General features: G+C 44.2%; 1 protein-coding gene and 1 long non-coding RNA gene across 8 annotated transcripts in view; one reads left to right on the forward strand and one right to left on the reverse strand.

Annotated features, from left to right (window-relative positions):
• Positions 1-12,840, reverse strand: part of LOC102900246 — a 75,598-nt gene extending 62,758 nt beyond the window's left edge. For 2 of the 3 annotated variants that reach the window (XR_006583496.1, XR_002744914.2), the window contains exon 1: positions 12,670-12,840. This is a non-coding gene — a long non-coding RNA (uncharacterized LOC102900246). The remainder of the gene's footprint in view (positions 1-12,669) is intronic. The other variant, XR_002744915.2, reaches the window with a different exon arrangement.
• A 151-nt stretch (positions 12,841-12,991) lies between these two features.
• The window catches only part of CREB1 (cAMP responsive element binding protein 1), a 60,720-nt gene continuing 56,207 nt past the window's right edge, over positions 12,992-17,504 (forward strand). For 2 of the 5 annotated variants that reach the window (XM_023259641.2, XR_002744916.2), the window contains exon 1: positions 13,059-13,220. The gene's annotated coding sequence lies outside the window, so the exon portion shown is untranslated. Of the gene's footprint in view, positions 13,221-17,504 lie in introns of all 5 variants that reach the window. The other 3 variants (XM_023259643.2, XM_023259642.2, XM_023259644.2) reach the window with 3 other exon arrangements.

The raw sequence follows: 17,504 nt of genomic DNA on the forward strand, positions 1-17,504 counted from the left end.
CGCCCCACTAAGGTGACAACAGAACTACATGATGAACACAATGGGTGAGTACAAGTTCAACTTTGTTGGGGACTTTTCCTGTTGGTTGTGACTGTCTCATAACCTAAGCTGACAGATACTCACTTGTTTCCCGGATCTTCTTTATTGGTTTACATTTGGATGATGCATATTTTCTAATAGTTTCCTAAGAAAGTGTGAAAACCTGACAAGTCTAAAAACACAATACTGTATTTGAAATACTTTTCCCTCAAGATTAGGAAAGCATTGATACATTGTCTTCGGGCTTCCGATGATGCTGTTGAGAAGGCTGGTGCCATTCTCATTTCTAGTCCTCTGTAGGAACCTTCAGTCCCTCCCAGAGGCTTTTACTATCTCTTTTGTTTTTATAAACCGGCATTCTAAAATTGTATGGTTGCGGCGCCTGGGTGGCTCAGTCGGTTAGGCGTCCGACTTCGGCTCAGGTCGTGATCTCACAGTTCATGGTTTCCAGTCCTGAGTTTGAGCCCCATGACAGGCTCTGTGCTGACAGCCCGCAGCCTGGAGCCTGCTTCGGATTCTGTGTCTCCCTCTCTCTCTCTCTGCCCCTCCCCCACTCACACTCTGTCTCACTCTGTCTCTCAAAAATAAATAAAAACTGTTAAAACTTTTAAAAATTGTATGGTCATGTGCTCAGACGTGGCCCTTTTGCATCTCTTTCAATCTTCATGCTCATGTTTTTCAAATTCAGGAAAGCATCTTTGATGATTTTTCCCCTTAAGATCATCTTTTATTTCTCCCCCCCCCTTTTTTTTTGAATCTAGTTTTATTGGGCGCCTGGATGGCTTAGTTGGTTAAGCATCCGACTCTTGATTTCGGCTCAGGTCATGATCTCACGGTTTGTGAGATTGAGCCCCACATCAGCTTGGGCTCGCACTGACACACGGTTTGTGAGATTGAGCCCCACATCAGCTTGGGCTCGCACTGACACGTGGGGCCTACTTGGGATTTTCTTTCTCTCTGCCCCTCCCCTGCTAGCACTCTCTCTCTCTCTCTCTCAAAATAAATATACTTAAAAAAGAAAAAAAGAATCTAGCCTTATCAAAGCTATACATGTTCATAGTTTGAATAGTTCACAGCCTTCTCACTGAATATTTACCCTTCCCTAGAGATAGTCACTGTGAATTTTTTTAGCTAATTCTTTGGAATTGACCTCCATATCTCTACACACACACACACACACACACACACACACACACACACACACAAACACACACACATTTAATTTTAGAGAGAGAGAGACAGAGTGCAAGCAGGGGAAAGGGGCAAAGGGAGAGAGAGAATCTTAAGCAGGTTCCACACTCAGCCTGGAGCCCAATGCAGGGCTCAAACACACAACCCTGTGATCATGACCTGAGTTGAAATCAGGAGTCAAGACACTCAACCAACTGACCCACCCCCGCGCCCCCTACACATATTTCAATTGTGGTAACTTGGTATTTCTGCTTTAGGCATTATTCACTTTGCATTATGGAAATGAGGGTTTATTTTTCTCCCTCTCTGCATGGCCACTACATACATGCTCTTTCATTATATATAATTTTAATTAGATTAATAATTAGTGGTTATATTTTTAGAGCCTTGTATTCCAGTTCTATTTGAGCTGTATAATAGGCTATAATTAATTTTCCTCCTCTTCCCAACTTTTTGTCTTTCCTGGAGTTAATAATTGCATTATTCTTGTCACTTAGTGGTTGTCTTAAGCACATATCACTCATTCAAAACTCTCCATCACTTTAATTCTCAGCTCAATATATCAGACGTAGCAGGTTTTCTGTTTGGTTGGTTAGTTGGTTGAGTAGTTTGTTGGTTCCTCTGTTTCATGCTGAACAATTTCTTTAAATTCACTGGTGTGCCCCCAAATGGAGGTCCCTTCTCTGCATTTCTCAAGATAGGACAGAATATACTTTAGATAGTGGTTTGTTAGCTGGATTTATAACTTAAAATATTTAGCCAAATGTTCTGTAGGCCTTCTTTTGTACTCTTTTCCTGGGCTCTGTAAATGGGATGTATTAGGTATGACCTCTAATCCCTGAAACCTTCTGGATTTCTATAGGACAAATTACTTCCTTCTTATTGATATCCCCCCTGCCCCCCCCCATCCCTCCCCCCGCTGCGGGCACTCAGATGTCAGCTTCCATCTTCCATCTGTTACTTTTCTTCCATCTATCCCATCTTCTAAACATGTGTGGATTCTCTCAACTCCTATGGTTTCCTTTCCTGTTCTTTTCTGTCCTTAGGGAGCGGAATTAATTTAGTATTGCCAATGTAACAAATCACCGCAAACTTAAGGCTCAAAACGCAACTGTATTATCTTACAGTTCTGAAGGTCTGAAGTCTAAAAGCAGTCTTAGTGGACTAAAACCAAGGTGGTGGCAAGGCTCCGTTCCTTCTGAACACTATAGGGAAGGATCTGTTTCTTTGCCTTTTCTATCTCCTAGAGGTTTCCGTATTCCTTGGCTTGTGACCTCACCATCTATCTTCAAAACAGAACCTCTTTAAATTTTTTTCTCTCTCTCTCTGACTCAAACTCTCCCACCTTCCTTTTGCCCTTATAAGGATCTTTGTGATTACACCCATATAATCCAAACTAATCTTCCCCTTCTCAAAATCTTTTAACTTTATTACATCTGCAAAGTCTCTCTTGCCATGTAAGCTACTATATTCACAGGTTTCAGGAAGAAAGACATGAGTGTCTGGGGGCGGGGTGGCATTATTCTGTTTATACCACAAGGGTTCATACTTTTCTTATTCTGGTCCTGTGGAGTGTCAGGGAAGAACAGAGCACAAAGCATGTGTTTAATCATCTTATTTGATCAGGAGCCCAGATAGTATGTGTCCTGGTTCAAATCTCTCAAACTTCTCTCATATCTCTGAAATAGATATAAGTAATGAGAACATACAATAGAAACAACCAAATATCACTAAAGCCGTCAATGCGTATATAAGATTGGGATAGGCTTGAGAATGTTTTCATAAACCCTGAATGCCACTGTCAGGGAGAGAAGCTAGCAGAGTGGAAATGGAAAGGAAATGAATAAAATGTAAAAAACAGAACCAAGGGGAGGGGAGAAAAGGTTCATGGAGGAGGTACATATGATAAGATTATGGAATATGGCTGTCACTCAATAATGTGGGTGCTACCTAGGGCCTAGTAGACACAGATCAGAGATGGGAATAGGAAGACAACATTATATGAAAAAAAGAAAGCTACAGTTATAATTGGAAGCCCTAGGGGCACCTGGGTGGCTCAGTGGTTGAGCATCCAACTTGGGCTCAGGCCCTGATCTCAGGGTTGGTGAGTTCAAGCCCCGCATCAGGTGCTGTGCTGACAGCTCAGAGCCTGGAGCCTGCTTCGGATTCTGTGTCTCCCTCTCTCTCTGCCTCTACCCTGCTAGCTCTCTCTCTTTCTCTCTCTCTCAAAAATAAACATTAAAAAAAAATTAGAATTGGAAGCTCTAAATCCAAACTCTATCTTCAAATTTACAGTTTTATCTTGTTCAAGTAAACCAGGTATCTTGGATATATAGGTGAGGAAACTGAAACTCAGGGAAGTTATCTCAGCTTAAATTAGTACACCTATGTGAAAGACCCTAGTGAGACATCACATAGCAGTTGAATGATAGTTGAATCTGAGTCAGAAAGAAACACCAACTGGAAACTAGCATTATGGCATAGACAAAGATAGCATGAAAACCCAAAAGCTAAAAGGCAGATGAAAAGAAAATTATCTTTGCCATCTCAGGCTAGATGAACTTGCTTCGCCATAAGAAAACTCACCTTGAAGCACAGATATAGTATTCTATAGAAAAACCACTTTTATTCATTCAACACAATTTTACTGAACCCCTCCAATGTGAAAAACATCATGCTAGGCATATTGCAATGAATAAGGCAGATGTAATCTCTACCCTCATAGAGATTATAGTGCAGCAAGGAACTAGACAATTCAATCATGACAAGTAAGTGTGATAGGCACTTTGATGGAAACAAAACCAGAGGCGCCTAAACCAGACCGGGGTATTGGTATGGTGTGGAGAACGGTTAGGACGAACTCGGAGCTAATGATATACCCTTCCCAGCTCAGCTAAAGAGTAGGAGCCAGTGAAGCAAAGAGAGAAGGGAGTGGTTTGGCAGAGTGTTTCAGGGAGCTTACTCTTTGCCTAGGAAGCATGATATCTTAGAAGCTAGTTGGCCTGATTCTTATGGCAATGGATGAAAGTGGCAATAGGCTGATGTCGGCGGCGGGGGGGAGGGGGGGGTGCGGGAAGTGTTTGGGTTACGATGGTACTTTCAGAATGGTAAAATTACAATGAAGAAACCATAATTACTTTGCATTCCTTCCAATGCAGAGTCTCTCCCCACTGTTCCCTCTACAACCAGGCAGTGGAGCGCAGTGGTTAAGAGCAAAGCTCTAAAGCCAGACTGTCTGGGTTCGCATTCTGACCTTGCCACTTACTAGCTCTAAGACCTCAGGGACATTTCTTCACCCTTCTGTGCTTCAGCTCGCTCATCTATAAAATGTTCCTAATGTTAATATTCTCCTCATTGGGTTATTATGAGGATTGAATTAACTCATACAGCCAAAGTGTATAGAACAGCCCTTGGCACAAAGTAAGCACTCAATAAATCTTCACTTGTTACCACTACTGACCTCAAATGCCAACCACCGGCCCTCTGGCAATTTCTAGGAGGAGAAGAGGCCATTGACTTTGTTTACATGGTATTGCGTTCAGTCACAGGAAGCTGAGAATGCAGCAGTACTGGAAGCTTACCATTTAGTCCTCAAAATAGAAATTAAAAGTAACCAGAATCTTGCTGGCCAGATCCCCCGTTCTGACTCTGGGACATGAAAAATCAGAAAGCTTCAAAGAGGTCCTCATCTCTTTCAGGTTATATAGAACCAAGACAGAGAGGGTGGCCGTGCTGAAATCAAGCCCCACAAGAAGGCAGTACCTTGGGGGAACCATCATGGTTCAGGCTGCAATATGGAAACTCAATTATCTTTAGACGCATCCAGAGGTGATCAGGCCGAAGGGGATCTGTTTTGCCAACCAACGCCAGGAGATTGGTATTAGATCCTGAATTTCAACAGCGCTCAGTCAAATATTTGAACACCAGCTGTATGTAAGACACCGTTCTAGACGTTAAGGACACAGCAGTGAAAAAAGAGACAAAAGCCCCTGCCCCAGAGGGGTTAGATGGACAATAAACACAATCAGTGAGTTAAGTAGACAGCACACCAGAAAGTGGTAGGTGCCATGGAGAAAAATTAAGTGGCAAAGGGAGACAAGGACAGCAAAAGAAGAGAGGCGGGGTGTAGGGTAAACAATTTTTATCAGGGTTGTAAGGGAAGGCTTCACAGAAATGGGGACATGTGAGCAAAGATCTGAGGAGATAAGAAAGACGTGGAAATGTCTGGAAGGAGCATTCCAAGCAATTGCACAGTCCCTAAGGAGAGAGTGTATCCGAGACATTTGAGGAACGGCAAGGTGGCCAACATGACCAAACAGAAAAGTAAGGGGAAGAATATCAGAGAGCGAGGGCAGGGAGGTAATGGGGCTTGTAGGCTAATTGTAAGAATCATGGCTTCCACTCTGAGTGAGAAGGGGACCTGTGGGAGAATTTTGGACAGTGATGGCATGGTCTGCTTTACGTTTTAAAAGGATGGCTCTGGCTGCTATGTTGAGCATCGAATGAAATTAAGGGTGACTGATACAAAATCATAGTCAAAGCTGACAGTGGTGGCATCAGAGAAGATGGGAAGAGGGGCCATATATTTTGAAGAAAGGGTAACAGGATTTAATGACAGGATTTGGACACGGGGTGCAAAAGTCACTGAGTCAGCCTCTGCGATGGGAATGATGGTGTTGCCGTTAACTGAGATGGAGAAGGTTGTAGGGAGAGGTTTTTGAGGGGAGGGGAGATCTGGAGTTCAGTTTTGATATAACAGAATGGAGAGGTCCATCGAACATCCAAGTAGAGATGCTGAGGTACTTGGTTATACAAGTCTGGGTCTGAAACTAGGGAGTTGTGAGCTTACTTGTATCTAATGCAATAAGATTGAAGGAGATCACCAAGGGAGAGAGTACAAGAACAAAAGAAGTTCAAGGACAGAGTCCTGAGGCATTCTGACACTAAGAGGTCAGTGAGCAAAGGAAACTGAGAACAGTGACCAGTAGTGTAGGACAAAAACCAGAAGAACATAGTGTCCTGGAAGCCAAGTGAAGAAAGTGTTACAGGGAGTGGGGAGAGGGCTCACCTGTGTTGAAGGCTGCTGACAGGTCAAGCGAGACCAAGACTTAAAAACAGGTCACTGGATTAAGTAACATGGAGAGCAGTCGGGTGGAATGCTGGGGGGCAAGAGCTAGATGGAGTGGATTTAACAGAAAATAAGAGAAAGGAAACTGGGACAGTGAACATAGAACCCTTTCAAGGGTATTTACGGTAGAGAGAGAGGAAAAAAAGAGAAGAAAAGGAAAGAAAAAAGTGCAACAGTAGCTGGAGGAGGAAGTGAAGTTACGAGTTGTTTTGTTGTTGTTGTTGTTGTTCTTTAAGATTAATTATAGGGGCACCTCAGTCAGTTACATGTCCAACTTTGGCTCAGGTCATGATCTCACCACTCATGAGTTTGAACCCCACGTTGGGCTTTGTGCTGACAGCTCAGAGCCTGGAGCCTGCTTTGGATTCTCTCTCTGTCCCTCCCCGCCCTCAAAAATATATAAACACTCAATTTTTTTTTTAAAAAAAGATTAATTTTAAGAAGCAATGTATTAATTTACATGGAGAACTATAACTGGTAAACAGACCAGGAATAGTTGTAACAGTTCAGCACTTCCTCTTCTTTGTTGGAAAACTATCTGGAAAGTATGATGAAAATCACAAGATGACTTCGTGAGCATTGATAACTTGCACTGACTCCAACTATGAAGAGCCTCAAGCATCCCTCTACACTGCAGGGGAAGAACTCAGTAGATCATAAGCCTGCATTGACTGGGTAAGGAACCTCTCCCACTTCAAGTCCCACTTCAGGTGAACATGAACCCTGCTTTGTGTAAAACATGAGCCCCGCTTTGGGTGAGCCCCGCTTCTCTCTCTCTCTCTCTCCCTCCCTCCCTCCCCCTCCCTGTGCCTCTCCTCAGATGTCTCTCTCTCTCTCTTTCTTTCTGCCCCATGCTCAGTTGCGCCCTCTCTCTCTCTAAAAAAAAAAAAAAGAAAGAAAGAAAGAAAAAAAAAAGAGGTACATGTACATTTAAGGGACAAAAAAATGAATTAAATAATTAACTATTTGGTAGTGGAGATATTTGGGCCGTTCAATTTTTTTCTTTTTGCTGTTATAAAGAGGGATGTTAATGATTCCAGTTGCTTCTTGAACTAGAAATATTTGTTGATATCTATTACATTAAGATTATGAGAAAATTACCAAATAAGAAAACCTTTTATATACCTCCTCATTTAAGGGCAGAAGCAACCAAGAAAATAAATCTGAAGAGTATGAGCCATCTAATACCAACAACAGGCAAGTTGGAAATTCATTCAACAAATATATACTGAGCACCTAATTATATGTCAGGGCAGGGTTCCAGTATTGGAGATACATCGGCGAACAAAACAAAGATACTGCTTCTGAAAACTTGTATTTTAGCAGGGGAGTCACTCAACAATAAACATGAAAAGTAGTAAAATAGTGTACTTGAAGGCAGTAAGTGCCACAGAAAAAAAGTATTAACAGGGCATGGGGATTCCAGAAAAGTGGGGTGGGAATGGGGAGTGGTTGAGGTGGGTGTCAATTTGCAATTTTAAACAGTATGGTCAAAAAAAAACCACCCCAAAATGAGGTCCATATTTTATTGTATGGATATGCCCATAAATAAACAATCGGAGTAAAGGTGGACTGAGGTGGGACATACAAAGGAGCTAAATTGCTCTTGTCCTTCTAAATAGCAACTTGACAGCCAAGGACTTGGGAATGCTTCATTATCTTTGCTCCAGTAATTTTCCATCCAGCATGAGGAAGTAACTCTATAGAAAACCTCATGAATAAAGGCAAAAAAATAGATAGATGATCGATCGATTGATCGACCGATCACGGCTTTAGTGAGAAAGTGACATGTCAGCAGACTTGAAGGAAGTGAGGGAGTGAGCTCTCTCCATATTTGGAAAAAGAACATTTTACGCGCTGGAACAGCCCCAGGGCGCTAAGGCAGCAGCGTGGCTGGTGTATGGCAAGGTAAGAACGGAACTTCTCTAGAAGCGATTGCAGTCATCCAGACAAGAGATGAGCTCTTGTAGACTTGGCTCACTTGCAGTGGAGGTAGTAAGCAGGCAGGTTTGGGATACATTTTGAAGGGACAGACAATAAATTTTCCTAAAGGAATAGATGTGGGGTATGAGAGAAAGGAAAGCACTAAGAATCTTGCCAAGATTTTTAATCTTGGCTACAAGGATAGGAAAGGCTGTCAGATATAGATGTGAGGGGGAAAATCAGTTCAGATTTGGATACATTGAGTTTGAGGTGTCTGTTAGATGTCTATAGCATCTCAGATCCCTTTGGTCTCCTTGCCTGTGGAGCCTTTGGCCTTTTTCTGTCCCCACTGCCATGGCCAACATACTTCAGGCCGTAACCACCTGACAGTGCTTTGTTTCACGTTCGGGCCCATACAAAATGGAAGTATCTGTGTTTTGGGGAGGACGGTAGCATTATCATTGCGTTGACAGAATCTTGACCAATTCCCCTGACACACTTTTTTTCCCCTACTCTTTTCCCAGGAATTATATTCCCAAATAAAATAATAGCACAGAGCTTATGCCTCAGGTCTGCTTTCTGGGGGTACCCAGGCTAAGTCAACAACCAAGTGGAGGTGTGAGTAAGTACTTGTTTAGATGAGCCTGGAGTTTGGGGGAGTGATTTGGAGGGAAGGTACAAGCATAGACCTAGTATTTGCAACCATGAGACTGGCTGGGAGCACAAAGGAGTGGACAAAAAGAAATGTCCGAAAGACGACAGGATGAAAATTTTAGTACCTTTGAGACAGAAGCAATGTTTTGTTCAGTACTATAGCCCCAGTTTCTAAACATGGCACAAAGCAGGTATTTAACAGATACTTTTAGAATAAATGCAATGGATCACCATGGCCTTGGAGTTATGTAGGAAAGCAAATTAAGTCATGAGAGGTGTTGAATTAGAATAGGCAGGGTTCGTTGAACTTGAGTTTGTAGTGAAAGTGAAAATTAGGTTCAACAGTATAAATAATAGAGAAAAATAACAGGAAAAGGAAGCCGTGGTTAGAGAAAAGCTCTCAGATATAACTTTCTCCTTGAAGACTTTTATAATCATCTCATGAGACCTTCCCCTTTTCTGGATCTCTATGAGGGCACTTATATGTCTTATCTATATTACATTAAGTCAAGTTATATCTATGTGCTCTTCTCTACTTTCCCCAATATACTTTCCAGGGGTACAACTGAGTCAAAAATAAGGGTAGCTTCTAAGTCCCAGAGACAGAAAGTGGATGCTGAAAGTTTGACATTCCTAGTTCATTTTTATGGTTCATGGAGATGGTAGGGAAGAACAGATTAAATCGGGAGACTCGATTTCAAATCTGGAGTGGATCCGAAGGTTTAGTAAAATAACTTGCACTTGGATGAATGGAGGACTGAATGTACAAAGTTAGGTGAGTACAGAGGCCAAGAGAGCAGAACTCAAGAATACACGGTTTGAGGCCTGTGGGTCTGAAGGCAGGGCACAGGCGAGGAAAGGAAGTGGGCCTTCAGTCAGAAGGCACCTACGAAGTTAGCAAAGTACGATATGAAGAGAGAGAGCCTACGTGAAGGTCAGTGTGACCAGACAGGAAGAATATGCGGAAATTTCTACAAATTATAAAAAATGACCATTTTGCTGGGTGATAAAAATAGGCCATGAGGCAATAATTCCAAGAATTTGGCATTAGGTACAGGGTAAGAAGGGCAAGAAGAGCTCAATTTTGAAAATGTATTTGACACAAGGCTGAGATCTGCAAGGAAAAGCTACTAATAGGCAACATTTTAATCAATGCTTGCTACCTGCCAAACATTGTTCCAAGTGCACATTCCCGTCAATGGTCTCATTTAATTATCACAACACTAGGATGATGTACGTGTTATGATCGTCTTTATTTTACAGATGGGAAAACTGAGGCACAAGAATGAACAATTAATTGCCCAATGTCACATAGCTAGTAAGTGGCTGAGCAAGGATCTGAACACCAAAATATTAAAAAAAAACTTTGCCCAGGACCACTCATATTCATTCTTTATTCAATAAGTATTTAACAAGCACCGCTACATTCTAGAAATGGCGCTGGTGCTAGGAGTGGGAAGGGAGGGAAAAAGCCGGTGGTAAACAAGACAGACATAATGCCTACCTTACATGGACATTAAACAAAAAAGTATGTATGGTGAGTCAGAAAAAGAAAGTGAGAAGTTACTGTTTGGTAGGGGGAGAGGGTAGTAAAAAGAATTCCAGAGGGTAGGGAAAAACAACCGTATACCTTGAAATGAGAGCCTACAGTAGGGAAAAAAAAGAGAGAGAGAGAGAGGGAACAGCCTAGAAAAAAATGAAAAGAATAATATGGCTGGAGTGCTGAGAGCTAGGGAGACAGCTGGGGGAGCTGGGGAGAATGAGAAGCCCAGATGGTGGAGGGTCTGGTGTTCATGATAAGGAGCTTAGACTGTGTTCAGTAAGCAAAGGGAAACTATTAAAGGAATTCAAGCAGAGTAGTGACTAGATCAGATTTATATTTTTAAAAATATTACTATGGCTACGGTATGGCAAATGGATTGGAATACCCCAAAAACAGTTCTCTAGGACCTAGATGGTAGTTATTGCAGGAACTTCAAAGAATGAAGATTGTTTATACTAGAGAATGAAAAGTGGCTACAGGAAAGGAGAGAGGCCACAAATCCAATTTTCTAAGGCAGACAAGTTTAGGGGGTTCTGATGTGTGTCAGAAGTTTCTTAAGTTTCTGGCTTGAACTGAGTAGATGCCCTTTACTAATCCAAGGGCTTTGGGAAGAGGATTTTGGAGGGAATATGATATACAGGTTGAGTTTGACATGGCGCAGTCATCCAAACGGAAGTGTAGCAAGGTCAGTTAGGAATATGAATCCAGAGTCCAAGAGCAAGATCTAGGCTTGAGTTATGGGCTGGACAGTCTTTGGCAGAGGGAACCTGAAGCTACTGGATGCGGATGAGACCACCGACAAAGTACACATTAGGGCTCAGCTCAGCAGGATTCCAATATCTGGATAACGGAGAAGCTGGTTGTCAAAGAACAATCAGAAAAATAAGAAGAAAACTTTGCTATAAGAGCAGAAGGAAGAGCATATTTAAATGAGGGGTGTGGTCAATAGTGTCAAAAACTAGAATGAGGTCTTGTAAGATGAGGACAGAAGCTTGCGTGTGACAATTCAGAGCTGCTTCAGGTGAGTGGTAGCAACAGAACCCAGACTGGAAAGGGCTGAGGAATGGAACACGTGAGAATGTCCCCTGGGGAAGAGACAGCTGCAGTCATAGCTGGAGAAAGATTGAAGGAGAGAAACATTTTAAATAAATGAGAGTTAAGCATGTTCAAATGACAGACAGAAAAGCCAGCAGTGAAAGAAGGGTTGAAAATAACAGAAGGAAAGGGGACCCCTCTTCAGCCCAAAGTCCCCGAGAAAGCAGAAGGGGATCTAGAGCACTGGGAAGAGCAACTCTTCTTTGTAACAGGAAGCCAGTAAGGGATGGGGCTCAGATTTGAACCCCTCTCGTTCAGCTTCCGAAAGATAGAGGACAGAAGGAGAATTATAATAGACATGAGCCCTAGGAGAGGACCGCAGAGTTCAGTAAAAAGAAAAAAGAGTCAGAAGTGTGGCCTTGAGCGACCTCTGAGATAGCAGTTTCGGTAGTCGAGGGAACGTTAGTCACACTGTCGGGTTTAGAGTGGGAGTGGGGTGGTGAAGAAAAGGGCACAATGGGTGTAAACCACTAAGGTGGAAAACGGCTATGAAAAGACAGCGACCAGTAAGGTCCCCCCCCCAAAAAAAAGCGGGCAGGTGGGGGAAGGGAGGTCATATTTCGGAGTGTCCAAGAGCAACCTCGATCTGGACAGGTGATTGCTCGGAGGGCCCCGAGGACCGAACAGATCATTCCCGGGCCTGGCTGCCCGGTTGCACCCTGCGAGGTGCCACAAGTCCCTGGAGCTCCAGCTACAACCCCCTTCCCCTCGCCCCCCCGCCCCCCGCCCCCCGGAGACCGAAGAGCAGGGCGGGCGGCCTCTAGGTTTCTCCGCTCACTCACGCGGAGGAGAGGCCGCCGGCCGGGCAAACCCCTCCCACCCGGCTACCACAACGCCGGGGCAGCGCAGCGGCCCCGGGTCCCAGCACCCGGCCCGGCCCCCGGGCACCAGGCTTGGCGGCGTTTGCAGAGCCTCCGCCGCCCTTCCTCCCGGCTCGCCCTACTCCGGCACCGAGCCGCGTTCCAGACCCCTCGGCGCGTCGGCCACGTCCCCGCAGCGTTCGAAAGTTCCCGGGGTCGACGGCGTTTAGGGACTAGGGGCTAGGGTCCAGGGCCCAGGCCGGCCCGCCGCAGCCGCCTTAGAGCCCGCCGCTTACCGCCGCAGAGGCTGGCCCGCGCGGGGGTTTCCACCCAGCCGCCGACACCCCTAGGGAATTCCCCACGGGGCCACATTCACACACACCTTCCTCCGGCAAATTTCCGCCGCCGGGTTTTTATCCGCCAAAACGGCACGGCGGGACTCAGACCACTCCTCCCTCCCGCCCGTCCCTTCCCACCTTCGCCGCCTCCCCCCACTCCCCGCGGAACGCCTTCTCCTTGGCCGAAGGAGCCCGAAGGCCTTCGGCGAGTTCCGCCTCCAGCGCGGGGGGCGGGGCCGCTCGAGCTCCTCCGGGCCGAGCTCGGCTGTTTCCGTGCGCGGCCGCTGCGCACTCGGCACTGGGCGGCGCTGGCTGGCTCCCTGGCTGCGGCTCCTCAGTCGGCGGCGGCTGCTGCTGCCTGTGGCCCGGGCGGCTGGGAGAAGCGGAGTGTTGGTGAGTGACGCGGCGGAGGTGTAGTTTGACGCGGTGTGTTACGTGGGGGAGAGAATAAAACTCCAGCGAGATCCGGGCCGCGAACGAAAGCAGTGACGGAGGAGCTTGTACCACCGGTAAGAGGAGCAGGAGGAGGAGGCAGGAGCCGGAGAGAGCCGGGGGGACGGAGGGGGGACGGGGAGGCGCCGGACACCCGCGCTCGGGGCCTTCCCCTCGCAGGAGGGGCCGCGGTAAAGATGGAGCCTCCGCCCGAGCCCCACAACATCGCCGCCGCTCGCAGCGAACAAAGAATAATGGCGGCGGACTGGAGCCAGCGGCGGCCGGGGCGGCAGCGACTCTGCCTGCAGCCAGCGGCGGCGCTCATGGCGGGGGCCGGCGGGCGGCGGGCGGGGTGGGAGCCGGCGGCCGGGGGTGTGTGCGGGCGCCCGGCCGCGGCGAGCTGGCGCCCGCGTTCCCGCCGCCGCCGCCGGGCCGGGCCGGGCGCGGAGCCGGGAGCCGGGAGCCCGGAGCCGCCCCGGGGGAGGCCGCCCGCCGCCCGCCCGGCCCGGCCCGCCGCTGCCCCCCGCGCCGCCCGGCCGCTCGCCCGGCCCCCGCCGCCCGCCTCGCCCCCGGCCCGGCCCGATCTGGCCCGGCCGTCCGCCGGGGCAGCGCCGCCGGGGTGCCCGCGGGGGGTGGAGGAGGAAGAAGGCGACAGTTGAGGGCAGAGGAGGTGAAGGTGCCTGCCTTCCCGGTAGCCTCGGTGTCTGCCATGCCCGCTTCGCGAGGGGAAGCGCTGCAACGTCTGACCTACTCTTCTCTCCACTCTCTTTGTGCAATAAAGTTCGAAACCAAAGGTTTCCTCTCGTTCTGTATTTTATTCATGCCCTTTTCCCCCGCTCCCACCCCATTGGGGACATACTGTTTTCTGTTCTTTTCTGCTTAGTTGAGATGGTGAGAGCCGTGCTTTTTAATATAATTTTTGACTCTTTTCCCTCGCTCTTTTTTTTTTTTTTTAAGGCAGTAGTCATGGAAATGCATTCTTTCGGGGAGGAAGGGGGGGGCTAAGAAAAACATATTTGTAAAACTTTTTAAAAAACTGTTGGGATCCTGTAAAAGGGAAGCTGGTGTTTGAAAACAGTTTCGGTTTTAACCCTTTTCAAAAAGGTAATAATCACTTGAGATCTATCATTCTGAAGCACTTCGTTGAAACGAATATTAGGCGATGCACTTTTGTTTTACATCTATTTTTTATATTTTGGGGGCCAACAGTGCCAACCGAGTTTTGGTCCTCCGGATCTCCCACCCCCAACCAAGCTTCCCACATGTCTCTGTCTAAACTTAAGTAAGAGATTAATACTAAATCTAAAAATAAGCATTTAGAAGTGTCCAGTGTTTGCTTCCCATGCAGTAAGTAACCCTTGCAGGAGACGGACAATAGTTGAAGCCACAAGGCTTGTTTTTTCTTTGCCTGTTGGTAAAAGGAACCGCAGAAAAGTCGTTGACACGTTAAAGATTAAAAGACAGTTTTTAAGGGACCTGGAATATGACCTATTTAAGTTTGTCATACCTTCCTAAGAAGTTGGAATTTCATCCTAGACTTCGTTTGCATCAGTTCTGCCTTTAAAGGTTTGGTTTAAAAGATAACTTCGGTTGCCAGCTATTGAAATCTTTTTGCACTCACGGCTCATTTCCTGATTTAAAAGTAAAGCCAAAACGGTTATTTTAGGTGATACAAAAAATGAACACGTTACTTGTTTTGAAAATACTTACTGTCATAGTGTGATAGCATTGTGATGGATACTACAAGGTTTCTTGTTCAGAATAAATACTGATTGGTAATAGAAGCACTGTCTTTTGATTTTTTTCTGTATCCAAGTCACTTTTCCAAAACCTACTTTATCCTAGTGCAAGTCTTTAAAAAAAAAAAAAAACACCTTAGAAATTTATCATTGCTGGGAAACTTTATTAAGATGCAGTAAAGAGTTTACGTAAGGATTGGGAAGATGATCTTACTTCCAAACACTGAAGAAATTATAGTATTGATGATGCGATAGTTTGCTGTGTGTCCTGAAGATTTTCTGCAAGCCAGCATCAGTTGAGTAGACTATTTGTCCCTTACAGAGAATGTGTGACAATGACTCTTTGTGAATTAAAAAAAAAAAAAAAAAGTGTCCTGATGGATTTTTTTTCCTCTCGTATCCAGAAGATCTTTTACGTTTTGTTTTATTTATAGATTGATAATCTGTAATTCTTAGCAATTCCAAGTGGAACTTTTCAAACTTTTATATTCATTAATATTTGAATGTTCACTTGGAGCATGGCCATAAGTTATACTTAACGTCACTTCCCAGGTCAGTAGAAATTACAGTTAAATATGCTTGCACTTTTTTTTTTATTGGACACATGTATTCAGAAAGCAAATGAATCTTTGACTGAGGCAGACTGAAAAATGTTAAAAGGACACTTAAAACCGATGTTACCCCTTTTTGAATGACTTTTTTTTTTTTTCTCACCTGAGAGCCTAAGGAAACTTAGAAACCCAATCCATAAAATGGTACCTTCCTTTTCCTGCTTTTTGACATTCATTTTCTTGATTGTATCTAATTAACAGCATTTTTCATTTTTGTAGAGAAGTAGCTTTATGTTAGCTCTCATCCTAAGACACTGGGTTTTGTTTTTTGGATGTCATATGGTCATAGTAAAGCCAAGTATGTATTCCCTACTTCACCTCATTTAAAAAATCTTTTCCTGTTTTTCCACAGTACAGAAAATTGTATCTTAATGCTTACAATGTATCGCTGAAATTTATAATTTCACTTACTCCATAAAGTAACTTGTAGAGACGGTTAGAAAGACTTGTTTACAGCAGCCTGTGGCAGAGTCTTACGAACGTGTATTCCTGGATGTACAGTGTCACTTTCCTGATGGCTGCGGAGCTCAAATCTGAATTTAAGAACAGTGAATGGAAAAAAATGCAAGGATTTCTTTTTTCTTAGTCCTGTGTGAACTCATCTCTGCTACAGTATCACTTGAGGCAATAGTTTGTGGTAATTCAAATATTTGGTTAGCATTTACTGTGACAATGTAGTTAGTGGAAAGAGCACGGGGTTTGGACTCACAGGCCTGGGTTTCATTCCTGCTGTTGCCACCGCTGTCATGTGCCCACCCTCAGGAAATTTTGTGACCTACGGAAGTGCCTTAATCTTTCTCAACCTTAGTTTCCTTACCTGTTTAATTAGAATACCGCCCAATTTATAGGGCTGTGAGATAATTATAAAGTACCTCCTTAGGGACTCAATTAATGATAGCTATTCATTTTTAAGCTTTATTTTAACTTCCTAGCTATGGACCTTCAGATTTCTCCATTCCTCAGTTTCCTTCGTCATAAATATACTCTATCTACCTCATAGAAATGGAGATATTATATAAGTTAATACATATTAAATGTCAGGCACTTCACAAGCGCTCATCAAATATTGCCTAAAATATTAAAAATTATTCAGTAGTAGTAGTAGTACATTTAGTCCACTGGGCCGAAAGCTACAGAGACTCCAGAGATGGATTACACTGTTTTATCTCTATCCTCAGGAAACTTTGGGGGACATGACGACTAATAAGGCAGAATGTATGTATTTATATTTTCAATTTAATTTTTTTAGTAATTCATTCAGATAGTCCATGATTCACCATAAAATGTAATACAGCAGGTGGTCATGTGATACACCCTCACTCTCATCCCCATTGCTCAAGTGTTACCAATTTGTCCTTGTAGATAATTCTATCCATGTAAAGGCAAATATTGTATGTACTCTCCGCCCTGTGTTGCACATTGTTTTTCTTTTTACAAATGGTATTATATACTAAATACACTATCCTGTATCTTGCTTTCTTTCACCTAATACAGCTGAGTAATTGTTTTATTTCAGTATATTAAGGGCTTCATTTTTTTTTTTTTTTTTTTTTTTTAATGAGAGAGTTCATCGTATGGATGTGCCTATGTTTATTAACTGGTTAGTGAGCTGGTTTTATTTTTGGGTCTTGTATGACCTTTTATACTAAGGGAATCTGTCATTATGCCTTTATTTTTTTAAACGAAAGACATTTCTTTTGAATAAGAAATACCAGTTTCTGACAGGAAGTGGTTATTTGAACTGTCTTACTACCTTTTTAGCTCCAGTTTTTAAAAGTTTTAGTGAAGTGATCCAGATGTGCATGAAAAGGCAAGTAAGTTGGGTAAGAGTTAACTCACAAAGTGAGTTTAGTCTGAATGTAACTCTTTTGTTGAGATTCTTACACCCTGAACAGACCACTTCTATCATTGCACCAAAAAAGTGTCTATAGTTTTTTCTCTAAATGAGAAAGAACACCTCAAGTACTTTTTTTTTTTCCGCTTAAGCAGACTGTTCTCATGCGGTATTACT

This window comes from Felis catus, chromosome C1, assembly GCF_018350175.1.
Source record: "Felis catus isolate Fca126 chromosome C1, F.catus_Fca126_mat1.0, whole genome shotgun sequence".
In the NCBI taxonomy this organism is placed as follows: domain Eukaryota; kingdom Metazoa; phylum Chordata; class Mammalia; order Carnivora; family Felidae; genus Felis; species Felis catus.